We start from the raw sequence: 14,573 nt of genomic DNA on the forward strand, positions 1-14,573 counted from the left end.
TATATTTTTCTTTTCCTTTTTGACTGCTTTCTTCTACCTCTTAAATAATTCCTCTTGCATTGACTCTTTCTGCTTTTATTTATTCGATTCCCACCCGGTCCTTTGCTGGGCCAGCCTCCCCACGCTCTGCTGCTCTTCCAGTGATGGGAATTGGGTTTATTAATTTTCTGCTTCTTCCTTGCAAGCCTCTCAGTTTTGGTGTTTGTTGCACTTGTTAGGAAGGTGAAGGGTTTCTCTGTCCCAGCAGGGCTGGGAGAGGTGCAGGTTTCTCCATCTGTCGTCCTCCCAATTTCTTTTTTGCCCCTTTTATTTCTCACAGAACATCTGTCTCAGGTGAGCATTGAAGGACGGCACGCGTTGCAATGGCCACGCAGAGCAGGTCGTTGGTTTTTACTTTTCAAGCTGTTTTATAGCCAAAACCCCACTGTTCACACCCAGCTTCAGCCCCTCATGAGTTTCCCAAAGAAGCTGGTTGTTGGGCGAAAATCCCTGACCCTGGGGAAGGGGGGGTGGCCCCGAAACCTAGTGCTTGGGGACTGCTGCCAGCTTCAGCAAATTATTTCGGAGCAGAAGGCAGGCAGTTGGGATGAGACAATGAGTGTTGTGGCAAAAGAGCTTTGTTTGCCTTTATTGAAACAAGGGGCTTGAAGGGAAGGGAAACATTTAATCCTGGAGGCAAACAAAGCCTTCCCTTCAGCTGGCGATAGGGATAGGGCAGCAGAGCGCTGGGAGATGGGCAGGGCAGTGTGTTAGGGGGGGTGACTGGTCCCTAACACCCACCAGCCCCGCTGCCAGCTGGCTGCGTCCTGCAGCCCAGTGTGGTCACCACGAGGGGACCAGAGGGGTGAGAGCTGGGCTGAATTGCCTGTGGATTCTCTGGCATCTTGCAAAGAAGACCCTCACGTCACCGCCTGTTTCTCAGCTGAGCCATTAGTTACATCTTCCACCGCTCTGCTGGGCTGTGGATCCTCTCGCAGCCTGTAGTAACACAATTCTTTTCAGATCCCCATTACTACCATCAAATTTGCTTGAAGTTGGCGGATAAGCTATAAACTTCCACAGGAAGAAGCAACAACGCGTGTCTCAGACCCAGGGTGTGTAATTGCACAAACCTCTCTTCCTCAGGAAGCCAGGCTTAAAGAAAACAAAAATACCTTTTTTTATTATTATTATCTCCTAGAAATTCAGCAAATTCAGCCTGGCATCGCTGCAGGACGGTGGCGGCAGGGTGGCTGTGGAGGTGTCCAGCGATGGCTCCCTGCAGGTATGCTCGTGCATGGTCTCGTGGTGCTGCCCAAAATCCTCCCGGCAGAAGCCCAGCACCAGGGACCCATCCCTGGAGAAGCTCCCGTGCCAACCCAGCAAGCCATTTGCTGATTTTTTTAACTCAGCTGAAAGCACAAGGTGAAAGCACCAGGGTGGGAGCTGCCCTCCACATCAGGACCTCACGAAAAGTGGGTTTCAGCTATAGGATCGTTTCTTTTTCTCCCCCTAAATTACCTCTGTGGGGTGCCGCACTTGGCACCCACCTCTCCACAAGGCTCCCAGCTGCGTTTTGGTGCTCAACGTCTGCAAAAATATCTGCACGGGCCGAGAGGTCTGCGGGAAACGTGCATCCAAATCCATCGTGACTCTGCAACAAGCTGGAATAAAAGATCAGATGTTTTCTCTTCCTTTTTAGCGTGCCTTATGCCTTATTTATGACTCTCATTGAAGGGAGCGAGCGCAGGGACGTGGGCAGAATAACGCACGGGCTAAAGGTGGGGAGAGGAGGAACTTCTGGCAGCAAAGCCAGGGTGTGGTGGGGGAGCAGCGCGGGGACAGGGACCTGGATGGGGAGCGGGGTCTGGGGATGAAGGCTCAGGGTGAAGCACAGCTCTGGAGCCGCAATATTAAAATCTTGAAAGGAAACCAGGAATCTGGTGGTGAATGAGGGCTGGGAGCTGGGGTCGGGACCTGGGGGGCAGCTGGGCCCCAAGGAGAGGTGCAGGGGAGGAGAGCAGGACCCAGAGCATCCTTCAAGGCACCGGGGACCCCCATGGGGAGGGGAAGGGTGGGGAGCATTGGGTGCTTGCACCACCAGGAGGGCTCCTCCTGAGAGCCCTGCAGGCGGTCTGACAAAGCCCCCACAAGACAAACTCACCCCCTGAGTGCCCAGAGGCTCTGCTTTGCTCAGCCCATCCTCAGTGTCCCGACTGCAGGGTTCAGGAAACGGCAAAGGGAGACGGCTGGGGTGAAGGTGCTGAGCTGCCCCCACGGCACATCCAGCCCACCGTGCAGCTCGTCTGAGCCCCCAGAGCTGTTTCAGGCACAAGCCAGAAGTCTCTGTCTCTGCTTTCAGAGCATCGCACAGCTTGCAGAAGCAGTGTTTGTGTTGCTGCTTCCCGACATGGAAAGGCGCGCGTGCAAACATGAGCCCTCGCATCCCCCACTGCAAAGTAACCTCCCTCTCCCTGTGAAGAAAAGCGACAAAATTAAATCACCATCCTCCACAAGAAAAACACCAAAACGCCAAAACCAGCCAAGATCCAGCTCAAAAAAAAAAAAAAAAAAAAACAACTCATCAGGGCTTTGAGGGGGGGGGTTGATGCTTTCATCGCAGCGCGTGGTGATGTGTGGGGAAGGCTGGGAGCAGCCCGTGCTGGGTGTGTTTTATGCCCCAAGGACCACGGGTGGGTATCGGGCTTGCAGTGAGGCGGTGCCAAGGGAACACGATTTGCTTTAACACACCAAGAGCTTGGAAATCAGGAAGGGACAGAAATTGGGCTCCCAAGGTCTGGTTCATTCAGGAGCTCTGTGCAGAAGCAATCCTTGCAAACCGACCTCAGTGCCTTGGAGCGGGCGCTGCGTGTCCCCTGACCCCAGCAGCTGCATGGCACATCCTACCCTCATCCTCCTGTTGGATCCCTTCTGGGGCTTTGGGTGCTGCAGCCGCCAGGTTTCCCCATCTCAGAGCAGGATCCGTGCAAGAGTTGAGCTGAGAGCCCCCGGACTCGCCACGTGCAGGATGCTTCAATGCCAGCAGCTGGTCTCTTTCAAACGAGAGACTTTAGAAGCAAGCGAGCATCCTCCCGACATCTCCAGTGAGCCGTATTATTAGTTTGGGCGATTAAATAGAAACCCGTTTGCAGGTGACAATGCTGTAAAAATAAGTAGGTACCAGAGCCGACATTGTGAAAATAAGGCAGGAGAACAGAGCTCGGGCGACATACATAATCCGCGGGGAAATAAGCGTGTGAATAATGAATGTGCTCGGGAAAAATAAAATACATTATTGTGGTAAAGATAAGTCTATTAACGGCGTGCTGCAGAGCCTGCGCCAGGATGCTGATGGATTATTGAGTTCTCCACATCCGAGCGCAGCTCTCCTCCCCTCAGCCACGCATGCCCACCTGAACAGCCTCCTGGCCTGTCCCTGGTGTCCCCGGTGTCCCCGGTGTCCCCAATGTCCCTGCCATCGGCTGGTGGGACACCTGGGACCTTCTTGGAGTAACCTTGCAGGGCTGTGGGAGGCGATGGGGCTGCCAAAGCTCAGCCACGAGCCAGCTCCCTCTTTGCGGGGCTTCCTTGCCCAAACATGTTTGCTGTCGCTGATGCTCCAGAGGATAGAGGCCCTAATTATTTAGGGCTAATTAAATAAAAAATTCCCTCTCCATCACAGCCTCCCCATCCCCGCCGCTCCCCCTGTGTTGTTCCGCACTGACCCGAAACAATCTGTCTGCGGTCAGTGCAGCCGTGGCAGGGACTGTGTCTGCTCCCATTACGTGGCCGGGTGCTGATCTGAGCTTTGTTTCCATGTTGGGTTTTGTTTTTTTTTTCCTGAAGAAAAGGGTTTTTGTTCGTTTTGCTTCTTCATCGGGAGGAAATTTCCAAAGGAGCAGTCACTTTGAATCAACGTCTCTCCCTTAGAAGCCGGCCCCGTGCCGTGTGGGGACGCGCTGCCATTTCCTTCTGAACTTCCCCAAGATGTGACTTGGGTGAAGGGCGGTGAAATGGCAAAAAGTTTGGTGCTGGGACTGTTCCTTGCCACCCTCATCCAGGCCTGGGATGTCCCACTGCAAGGGACATCTGGACCTGGAGCTTCGGGGCCACCTCGGTGACGGAAAGCTGTCCCAAATCCCGTTCCTGCTGATGTCCTGGTGAGCTTGGTTCCTGTGTAAACCCCCAGCTCCATCACAAGAGGACGTGATGGTGGTGCCGGGGGGGTGAGGAGAGGATGAGGCCATCCAAGAGGTGCCCTGCATCTCCCAGACCCCATAGCTCAGACCCAGCCTCCTCGCCCCCAAGAGAAGAGGGCAGCATCAAGTTCAGGTGCTCGTGTTTAACCTGAAGCTTTTCACATCCTCCAAATCCAGCCACTCAGAAAATTTTGTCTTTATTTTTTACCCCTTTTATCATTACCTTCTCTAAAGCTGCGCTGACAGCCAAAGCCCCCTGAGTTGGTTTTTCGCGGTACGCAGGTGAGCACAGGCTGGCTGGTAGCAAAGCTCTGCTTTTGTAGGGATTGCTTGAGAAGGAGGGAAAAAAATAGGGTGGTGGGGGAATAGGAATGAATTACAGCGGGAAATCTTCACAAGAAAGCCACAAAGTGTAAGGATTTACTGGGGGGAGTGGAAAGGTGTACTTGATGCCTTCAGCTTTGAAAATGGGATTGGAGACATGATGGTTTGTAGATGGGCTCTGTTTGTGTTGGCTTTGTTTTTTCTTATGAGTGTTTATTTTTGTTTGTTTGTTTTTTCCTTCCCTCCGGGAGGATATTTTTAACCTGCAGCCTTCCAAGAGGGTGGCAGCTGGGAACATTTTCTTTTCTTTAAATTCTTTTAGAGGAAAAGGACAGGAAAGTAATGTCTGAGGCAGCTCTGGCACGAAGCATGCTGGCATTTCTCTAGCTATACGCTTCCACTACTATTCCTCCCTGCCCAGCCTCCACACTAAGCAAATCTCTATAGATCTGAATGCCTAAAACCTGGGTGTTTTTGGAGAAAATCCCAGCTGTGGTCGTGGCTCCCCTCAAACCCAGCTGATCCCACCAGTGGGTCCATAGCGAGGCACCACCGTGCCTGGGCAGCATCCCCCGCGGTGAGCCCATCTGGGGGCTGGGACTTATCCCCCCCAAGCCCTTCAGCCCAGCACTCAGCTCACACCCTAAAAAATGCACAAATGCTGTGTTTTCCCATCACTTTTTTCTCTGGCCAGGAATAGGCTCCGTTCTTCCCGGCGCAAACCTCCAGCTCCGCTCTGCAAAGGGAGGCGAGAGCAGAGGCAGATGTACGAGGACAAACTGCTGAATAACGATGAGAGCCCATTAGCTAAAATCCTGCCTTTTGACAGATCAAGGGAAGTGGCTCCAGGGTCTTTTCCTCCACGCTTCACTCTGGAGCTGTGACAGCTCGGGATATTGCTGAGCATTTCTTGCTGCAAACAGGGCAGCGGAGTCAGGAGGCTCTTAATGGCACCAGCCGAGGCACAGAACTGGGCTTTAATGGGGAAACTGGGAGGATTTATGCTTGCCAAGATGTGGTTAAGCAGGGGACTGCGGCAGAGACGTGAGCAGCTTGGGGATGTCCCATCTCTGTTCCTGTGTGCACCACACGCCTGCAGGGGATGTGCACGGGAGCGCTGTCAGCAGGGGGATGCTTCAGAGCAAAGGAATCTTTCAGGTTGGGTTTTTCAGCTTTCTGCCTGTCCCCGTGAGTGCTTCATTGCCTCCTCCAGGCAAGCATCCATCCGTTGTCCATCCTGCCTTTCTCACTGGGCACGGGGCAGGTGAATATGGCACGGGTGGATGCTGAACAGAGGTGGGGTCTCCCTGAGTGGTCTGAGCCTGCTTGTGGAGCTGTCACTGTCACTGTCCTGCAGCAAAAAGCGAGAAATCCACATTGGGAGGGTCACACAGCCTGCGGCAGAGGGCCTTCGCCATGACTGTAGGGTGTAATCGTCCATCTCATCCCTAGGAGATGCTCTGCCAGGGGAACCAGCCCCGCACGGGGGCTGCTGCATGAGGCCGGTGCACTTTGTGTGGCTTGGGGAGCTGGGGGGAGGCTGGAGGAAATAGCAGCCAGGTAAAACATCAACAATGAAAAGAGAAGAAGGAGGAAATCAGCCAGGGCTGCCCATCAGCTGGTGGATTTAAAGATTCACTTTGAAAACCTCTTCCCCTTCTGGGGAAACCCGTGCGTGCCCCTCCGGAGCCAGCCCCCAGCACACTGCTCTGCTCTCAGGCTGCGTGCGGGGCACTTCGTATCGCCATCTCTCAGCTTTGGTGCTGGTGGTCGCAGTGAGGTGACCCCCACCCCAAGGGTCCCAGGCTGCTGAGAGCATCCTTGAGGACGGATCTCGGTGCTCGCAGCAATTTCCCTGCCCTGCCACGGGGCAATCAGGCGGGACCAGCAGCGCGGGAGCACAGCCGCCTCTCCAGGCACCTCTTCAAAGGCTCTCCCTCCCTAAACGCCTCTGCTCCCTATAGCCACTGCTTTGCATTTTCATTTTGCAAGCACCTCATCATCGCACTAATTAATACATTCTGGGATAATTCTTCCTGGCTTTCATCAAACTTAAATCAGCATTTATTTGCATACTGCCGGCTCTGTGCTGTTTAGCAAAGTCCAGCGTAACCTTGCGCTTTGTTCCAGCAATGAGCTGCAGTGCTGGAGAGCAGCGTGAGCAGTGATCAGGAGGCCTGCCTTTATTTTCCTCCCAGATCATTACAGCCCTTCTGGGTACCACAACAGCATCATACCAGCACCGTGCCCGCAGCGAAACTCGGCTGCAGGCATCCAGTTCGTGCCCCAGGTCTCGGTGTTATCCTACGCAGCACTGTCCTGGTGCCAGGTCTGGGCTCCCCTTCCCCAGCCTCATCCTTCTCCCTGCAAGGTGACACCATCAGGTAAGTAGACACTGGGTAATGCTGTTTTAACCCCTGCCCTTGCTGCCAAAAGCGGTGATTTTAGCCTTCGCTCCTGCTCTCTTCTTGCCCCTGTTCAGGAGCGATGGAGCGAGCCGGCACCAGGGGTGGGGTGCTCAGGGGGTGCTCAGGCACCTCTGAGTTGTGACCTGTCCCCAAGCCCATCGATCAGAGCCAGACACCAGCAGCTCAAACACCATCACTGTCCTTGGGAAGGGTGAGTGAGCAGGGGGGATTTGGGAGGGTGAAGGCAGGCAAACGTGTGATGTGGTGCTGCGTCCCTCCCCCCCACCCCCCCACCCTCCCATCCCTCGCAGGCGAAAGTGGATGTTTAATGCCTTTGACATCCCGATTGCTGTGGCTGGGCGAGCTGGGAAGGTTTGGAGGCTGCATGACATGAGCCACTCACAATTTTAGGTTTGGGGTCAGAAAAGCCCCCGCTCTGTGCCCCCTCCAGTCCCAGGCAAGCCCCCAGAAGGTTCAATGGGGTAAGCGAGGATGCTTAAGGATTTTTTTGGCACGTCTATCCGTGCCCTCCGGGAAATTCCCCCATCAGAGCACAGCAAGCCTCCCTCCCTCACTGCACTTTATCTTTGCTGCTTGCAGCGAGCCAACAGCCGCCGTGATCGATTATTGGTGTCAGCGCGGGCCCGGGGCGCGCGGGGCAGGTCAGCGATCCGGCCTGGGTGCAGAGCAGAAGTCAAGCAGATAACTGTCAGAGCCGTTAATACTGATTAGAGGTGCCAGGCGGGTCGGAGCAAACCGACCCCAGCTGGGCTCACACGGCAGGGCAGGGGGGGGGCAGGAGGGGTGGTGATTGGTGGGGGAAGAGGGGTGCAGAAGGATTTTATTTATTTAAGGCAGCGTTTATCTTGGAGGTGTGCCTTTGGCTCCCAAATGCCAGTGTGACCTTGCTGGGATGGCCACCTCATCCCTGTCCCTTTCTGTCCCAATAACAGCATCTCCGGGACCACGATCCCCTTGCACAATCCCACACAGAAACCCCTCCGTGGGACAGAAACCAGCCCAGGCTGCAACACCACGCTATTTCTGCTTTTTCCAAGCCATGGTTGTTTGCATGGAAAAAATGCAGAAGCCTTTTGCCTCTGGCTAACGCATTCCCCCTGCTCCCAATGGCTGCACTCCTCCTCGCGAGCGCGTTCCCAAAATATTCACGGGGCTTTTTCCAGCTGTCTGGCCAGTTAGAAGGACAAAAAATGATCAAACTGCACAGGCTGCCTGGTGCACGAGAGCTTTGCTGCTGCTTTCGCTGTATCAGCTTGGAAAATGTATCCTTCAATCAGTTTAAGCCCCTAGGCTTGATGTAATTTTACCGCTGCCTTCTCTCTAAGGTACTTTTACGGCTGCTATCTCCGAGTATTTACAGACGGGAGAGCAGCAAAGTGAGAAGAGACTTTGCTAAGTTTGTCCCTGGCTTCGGCAGCAGCTCAAGGGGTTGCAGATGTGGCTTTTCCCCGCACAATTCGGTTTTGCAATGAGCCTGTTTCAGCCAGACAGAAACACCAGCGAAGCCTCCAGCCTTGGCAGGACCCGTGGCGTTATCTAGTCCTTAAATCTTCCCATCCCCTGTCTTTCTTTGGGATGGGAGCTGAATTTGGTGCGGGCACAGCACATCGCAAAGATGCTCTCAGATCTTCACCAACACCCTCTCGGTCTCTGTTCCCGTCCTTAAGGTCCAGCTCCAGGCTTCCAAGAGGGAAAAAAACCTCTCTGGAGAGCTGGGAAACCCCAGCACAGGCTGGTGTCCATGCCCAGGTCACCACCCCATGAACACTGCCGGGCTGACGGCTTCATCCCATCGGTTCACAACCGAGCTCTATTTTGCCTCCTCCTCTGTTCATAAAAATTATTCTTGGACAGGTCTCTGAAGCCCAAGCTGTCAGCAGTGCTATGTTACATTTTTAAATAAATCAGTCAATAAATCAAGTGCCGAACAAGCAACACGGCGAGGCATATGCTCAATCTGCAGTCAGCGAGACGGGGACCTGCTGGAAACTGGGCGAGCTGATCGGGGTGGGACGAGCCTGCTAAATCCGGCCCGGCAGAGCCTTTAAATATAGCTGATTGCACATTGTGCGTACTGGGCGAGTTCTCGCCTCCTAAATAACCAACAATTAATTATTAGGAACGTTCTTTAGCGATCGCATAATAGCCACTGACAGCGCTCAGCATCACTGCCCTGGGGATGTCCTGGGGGGTTTGTCTGCCCCTGTTTTTACCCCAAAGCCCACGGTGCTCATCCCAGAGCCAGGGGTCCTGAGCCCCCTTCAGCTTCCTTCTGCCTTCAGGTGAAGCCTGTCCTGAGCCCACCCCATGCCCTTGGCTCTCCAAATGTTTTCTTAACCTGCAGCTTATCCCATCCTGCAGGGAACCGGAGTTAATTTACGTGGCCGTGGGACTCACACAACCTCCTCTAGAGCCTGCTCTTGGGTTTTGATGTGTCGGGACCAATGGTGCCTCTTCCTGTCATCCTGCAGCAGTTTGTATGGCCTGACATGCTCCTTTGTATGGACAGAGGTAGGAAATGACCGTGGAGGGCAACAGAAAACTTGTCCTGTGATTTCTTTGGTCTCCTTGCAGTCCCATTGCTGTGATGCCCACCTAATCCATGTGTTTTCTGCCAGGTAGGGCATCGTGGACAGCACCACACACAGGTACAAAAAGTTCACCTCTCCGTCCATCCCTCCCTCCATCCATCCATCCCTCCATCCATCCCATTTCTCTCTGGTCCGTGCTGAGGCAGGGCACTTCTTGCCTTATTAACCAAGCAGATGAAGGTGTGCTTGCTAATGCAGCAAATGAAATGCATTAATCAAGGGGGAGAGAAAAACACAGAGGGGAGAGCCTTCATTCATCCACTCCCTGACGTTTCTAATGGAGCTTTTGTTTGCCTGCATCTTCATTTTGTCTCTCCTCGCAGACACTCAGGCAGTAATTGCAGGACCGAGCCGACCGGGAGATTCCGGCAGAAGAAAGACAAAAATCCACCCAAAATGCTCGCCACCTCCCTTCGCAGCCTCAAAACTTGGGAGGTTGCTTAGTGACGGCGTTGCCGCTCTCACATACACAATCTTGGAGAACCCAAGCTCTTAAAAGCACGAAAATGGCTATTTAAGGACGTGATAACTCATATTCTTCAGCAGCTATGAGCTGGTCGTTCTGGGGAGATTTTCACCTGGAAATTAGATTTGGAGGGGACAAATAGCAGCTTTTGTATGACCTCGGCTGTGCTCACACCTTGCCTGCAAACCCACACCGGGCTGTGCACGGCATGCAAGGACCCATGTGTGCACCACAGCGGGGGGTTAGCCCCTTCCCTCCATCCCACCCCAGTATTCCCCGTGCCCAGCACTGCCCCAGCTCCCCGCCAACAGCAGGCAATGAAGGAAACCAGCCCGACCGCTCCTCCTCCCCCCCGTCCGCTGGCCAGCTCCATTTATTTTATTTTTATATTTTTTTTTATTCTGCTGTTGTTAGGATTGCTATTCTGTGATCCCATTTAAAATCATTGATTTACCACCGAGTCCTCAATAAGCAATTTGGAGCAATTGGAGCTGTTATCTTGCAATACATCACGTGGTGCCGGGAGGGGTGGGAAAGGGGGAAGGGAGGCACAGAGAGGGAAAATCAGACAGAACAATGGCTGGTGCTCCCCACAGCCCCACATTGCACGTACCAGACCCTACAGATCTGTCTTTTGCTCAGGGGTGTCCCGGGAGGAGGAATAGGGTCCCTGGGTCAGGCAGGGACAGGAGAAGTGCAGAGCCAAAGAGGAGGGTGGCAAAGCTTTGCCATCGGCTCAGGGCTGCGGTTTTTAGTGATGAGTTTCCAGAAACTTCATCATAACCCAGAAGGGAATTCCGGTGTTTGGAGCTGGGAATGCCCCCATCCCGCAAGCACAAGTCAGGGTGGTGGCATGGCCAGCTGCTGGCACCAGCTGGGCAGTCACAAGAGCCCAGCGAGCCGCCCCAAATAAGGTTTGCTTGCATGGCCAAAGGATGAAGAGATCTCCTTATCACAGCCTGCAACGCAAAGCCCGAATAAAGAAGGCAATACAGAGGAAAGCTGGCAAATTTGTGTGCTGCAGTGATTTGAAATGTCTGCGAGCACTTGGTGTATGGAGAGAAAATAAACCAGCTATAAAACGGATAGCTGAGATCGACAGTGAAGATGGTTTTAAAAACACACGGGCAGCAAAATGGTTCAGCTGGTGCCGGGGGTCCTGGGGCAGATAGGTTCAGCGGGGGCTCGTCCCCCCAGTGCAGTCAGGGCACGAGCCTCCAGCCAGGTAGGGAGCACCGTCATGTTTGGTTGGACCTGCTTTTTCCTTGCAAAATAACAGGGAAATGGCATTTTGTTGGTGGAATGGCACTGACTTTGTTTCTCCTGCTCCTGGAAAACCCTAACTTGTCTCCCTTACACCTCCAACAGCTCCCAAATGCTGTGAGCCCTAACACCACTGATGGGAAAGGGAATGAAACCCCACAATTCCTCTTAAAAACCTCCCCTGTGAAAGGAGTGAGGAAGAGGAGGGCTGCCCAGCCCTGCTTTCATCCCCGCACACCAGCACAGAGGGAAACAAACCCAACCTGCCCAGGCTTCTGCAGGTTACTCGCGCAAACCAAAACCCAGCAAAGCTCCCCTAAGGAAATAGCTAAAAACAAGCATGCAAATTAAAAGCTTCCCCAAGGCTCCGTTTTTCCTGGGGGGGGGGAAGAAGGAAAAAAGCGACAGCAGCGTTATTTCTTGCTGCGCCGGGGCAGACAGTTGTCCTCGTGCCAAGATCGAATCCTTGGAATTGCCCCAAAAACGGGACCGTTCCCGTGCTGGGGAGCCTCAGCTGGGCTGCGGGTGGCTCCTCCATCCCCGCTGTGCCCCATACCTCAGGGTCCCACACTCCTGTTCCCCTCCAGCCTCCGTCAGAGGCATTTTGGCATCGCTGGGTGGCGGCAGGGCTGAGCTGAGGCCACCCCCCCCGCAGACCTCCACACGCTCGGCGTCTCCTTCTCTGCTGTGCCAACGACAGATTTATTTGGGTTTTTTCCTCTTCCCAGTTCTGGAGTGGTTCAGGAAAAACAAAATCACTTTCCAGAGACATCATCTGTGCTCCTGCTCCCTATCAGTTGAAATCAAAAGGACTCGGGTTGATTTCCAGCTTTCTGAGGCGAAAAAATAAATAAATGCAATCAAAGGACGTGTCAAGGGGGAAGAAACTTCAGATCAGAAGATTGAAGAGGCTTCTTGCAAGCCAAGAAAACAGGTCAAAGGGAAATATTTTCATTTTTGAATGTGGTTTCTCTGCGCTTTGTCTCCCGGAGTGCCTTGGTGTTTCACCCACGAGCGATCGGGCACAGCAGGGATGGAGCTGGGTGATGCGGGACGAGCACATCCAGGTGATTCAGATGGAGCAGCCCCAGCTCCCTGCACCCTGGAAATATTCACCCTTCGGGATCAGAATGTCATGAGCAGCAGCCAGGGATCGATCAGGAATAGCAAGGAGCCCTTCCCACACTGCCGAAGGACTTTCCAGCGGCCGTGAGCAAGTTGCCTGCCTGGACAGGTTTTTCTCCTGCCACCACCTCTGCAAATGCATTTGCATTTTTTTCGCCCCACTATTTATTTATCCGGTGGTGTTTGCTGAGCCCAATCCAGAGAAGCAGCAGTGTTTAACAGGTCGCTGCAGGCGGGGCAGGGAGTTAGGGAACACGCTGATTCCCAGTTGTGCTGCCTTTGTTTTTAGATGGTTTTGAACCCAGGGCATGGAGCGGCAGAAGTCCTGCTGGGAGGAACTGGGACCAGCAATGTGGGGAGAGAGGCTGGGTGGGCGGAGAAGAGGCAACTTATCCCCACATGAAGGCAGCAGCCCAAGCACAACCCTTTGTAGCCACTAGAGAATCCACAGAGGGACCCCTGAGTGGGGTGAGGACGGGTGCGGGATTGATCCAGCGTCAGCACCCAGTGCTCAGAGCTGCCGGTGAGACCGCAGCGCTCCCCCAGGACCGCGGGCGCATAAACCCATGATGGGATTACAACGACCCAGAAATGGCATTTTTTTCATCCGCTGCAGATACGATTGAGAGAAGGCTTCGTGTTCACCAAGTAATCCCGGGCTCACTCGATAGCGGCCACGAGCGCGACGTGAGCAGCAATTATTCCTGGGTTTGTTTAGCGGCTCGTGCAGGAGGCTCCTCTCCGTGCACACCGAGCCGTTTGCTCATCTGCTCCTTGGGTTCTGCCAGGCTAAACGTATTGCACCACCCTAAGAGAAAGCGACGGGCTCCCAGGAACAAGCGATATTATTTACATGGCATCGATCGACGTGGAGCTTTTGCTGGCTCAGCGGTTTGAGCCCCTGGTTTTCATCAGCGGAGTGCTTAACCCTTGGGTAATTGGATTTGCCGGCGTTATTGTGATCCGTGCTGCCTCCAATTACTCTCCGGGTGGCCCCGCTGAGGCACCCGCAGCTTTGTGCTGAGACGGGGAGCCAAAATCGAGCCACGGCGCCAGGTCGGGGGGAGCAAAAGGATCCTGGCACGCAGGGACGTCGACTGCCTGGCGAACAAAGCAGACAAAGCTGGAGCTGGAGCTGGGTGTAGGCTCGGGCCGAGGAAGGTTTAAGTTCTCTCTGAGGTTTAGCTGGAGTTTCTGCTGTCCTAAACAGCATCTTGCAGAGGGCAGAATGAGACCTTTAAACTGCATAGGGTGGGGAAATTAGCAGTGCTTAATTAATTTTTTTCCTGACTTTTCCTGCGTGGCCACAAGGCTTCGTTTTCCTTGGGCTGCGACCAGATTCATTGAGTGTCTTGGCCCCACAAGAGCACAGCCCCCAGGTGTCCCACAAAAGCAAAATACTCAGCAGGTGCCTGAGGGGAAAACCAACAGAGAAAGCCACGAGCCATCTCTTGCATCCTTCTTTTCCATCACAGCCAAGAAAACGCCTCTATCGGTCACGCCGCAGGGGCTCAACAGATGGGTAACTGGGTGACATTTGCTGCTCCACGTCATTGGAGGTCAGCCAAGACGGTTTTCATGACCTTTAAATCCACGAACTAACAAAACTGGGGCCTTCCTTGGGCTGTGCTGTCGGGAACGCCAGCGGCATCTGCTGCGTGGGCTGGGCTGAGCCTGCAGGAGCTGCCGGGGCTGGAAACCTGCAGCTGGGGGCTGAGAACAGATCCCCCCCCCGACAGCACCCACCAAAGGCTCCGAGGTCAGGGTGGCCCCACCAGGCTGCCCAAAACGAAGACGTCCACTCCATGCACCCAGCGCTTCACCTCCACAAACCCTGGTGGCATCCCCCTGAGGGGTAGCAGGGCACGATCCCACCAGCGGGGGGGGAGCCCCCTTTGGGAATTTGCTGCCCCCGCTGCTGATTCAGTGAGAGGAGAAGGTTTTACAGGGCGGGAGGCGATGGAGCCTGTTTAAAACAGTGGGTCTGCCTCTCGTAACGCCACCCTGATAGCATCTTCAAGGCAGTCACCGTTTTAAAGCCATTTCCCTGATGCTGTTATCTAACGTTTAAGCCGAGAGTTTGCAAATCAGCTTGAGACCCTGGAGTTTATGAGAAGCGATGGTAAAATCCTGTAAATTGTTGGGAAATTCCTAGAAAGCACAAGGAAAGGGCCTCAACCCAGGAAATGTCCCCCCC

At 54.0% G+C, this 14,573-nt stretch overlaps 1 long non-coding RNA gene across 1 annotated transcript; it reads right to left on the reverse strand.

Moving 5' to 3' along the window:
- Window positions 1-973: 973 nt before the first annotated feature.
- On the reverse strand, window positions 974-2,483 carry LOC136786616 (uncharacterized). The gene is made up of 3 exons (XR_010825787.1): window positions 2,144-2,483; window positions 1,501-1,643; window positions 974-1,391 (listed from the first exon to the last, which is right to left on the reverse strand). It is a non-coding gene; the product is annotated as an uncharacterized lncRNA (long non-coding RNA).
- Window positions 2,484-14,573: the final 12,090 nt, after the last annotated feature.

Source organism: Anser cygnoides, chromosome 18 (assembly GCF_040182565.1).
Source record: "Anser cygnoides isolate HZ-2024a breed goose chromosome 18, Taihu_goose_T2T_genome, whole genome shotgun sequence".
Taxonomy (NCBI): Eukaryota; Metazoa; Chordata; class Aves; order Anseriformes; family Anatidae; genus Anser; species Anser cygnoides.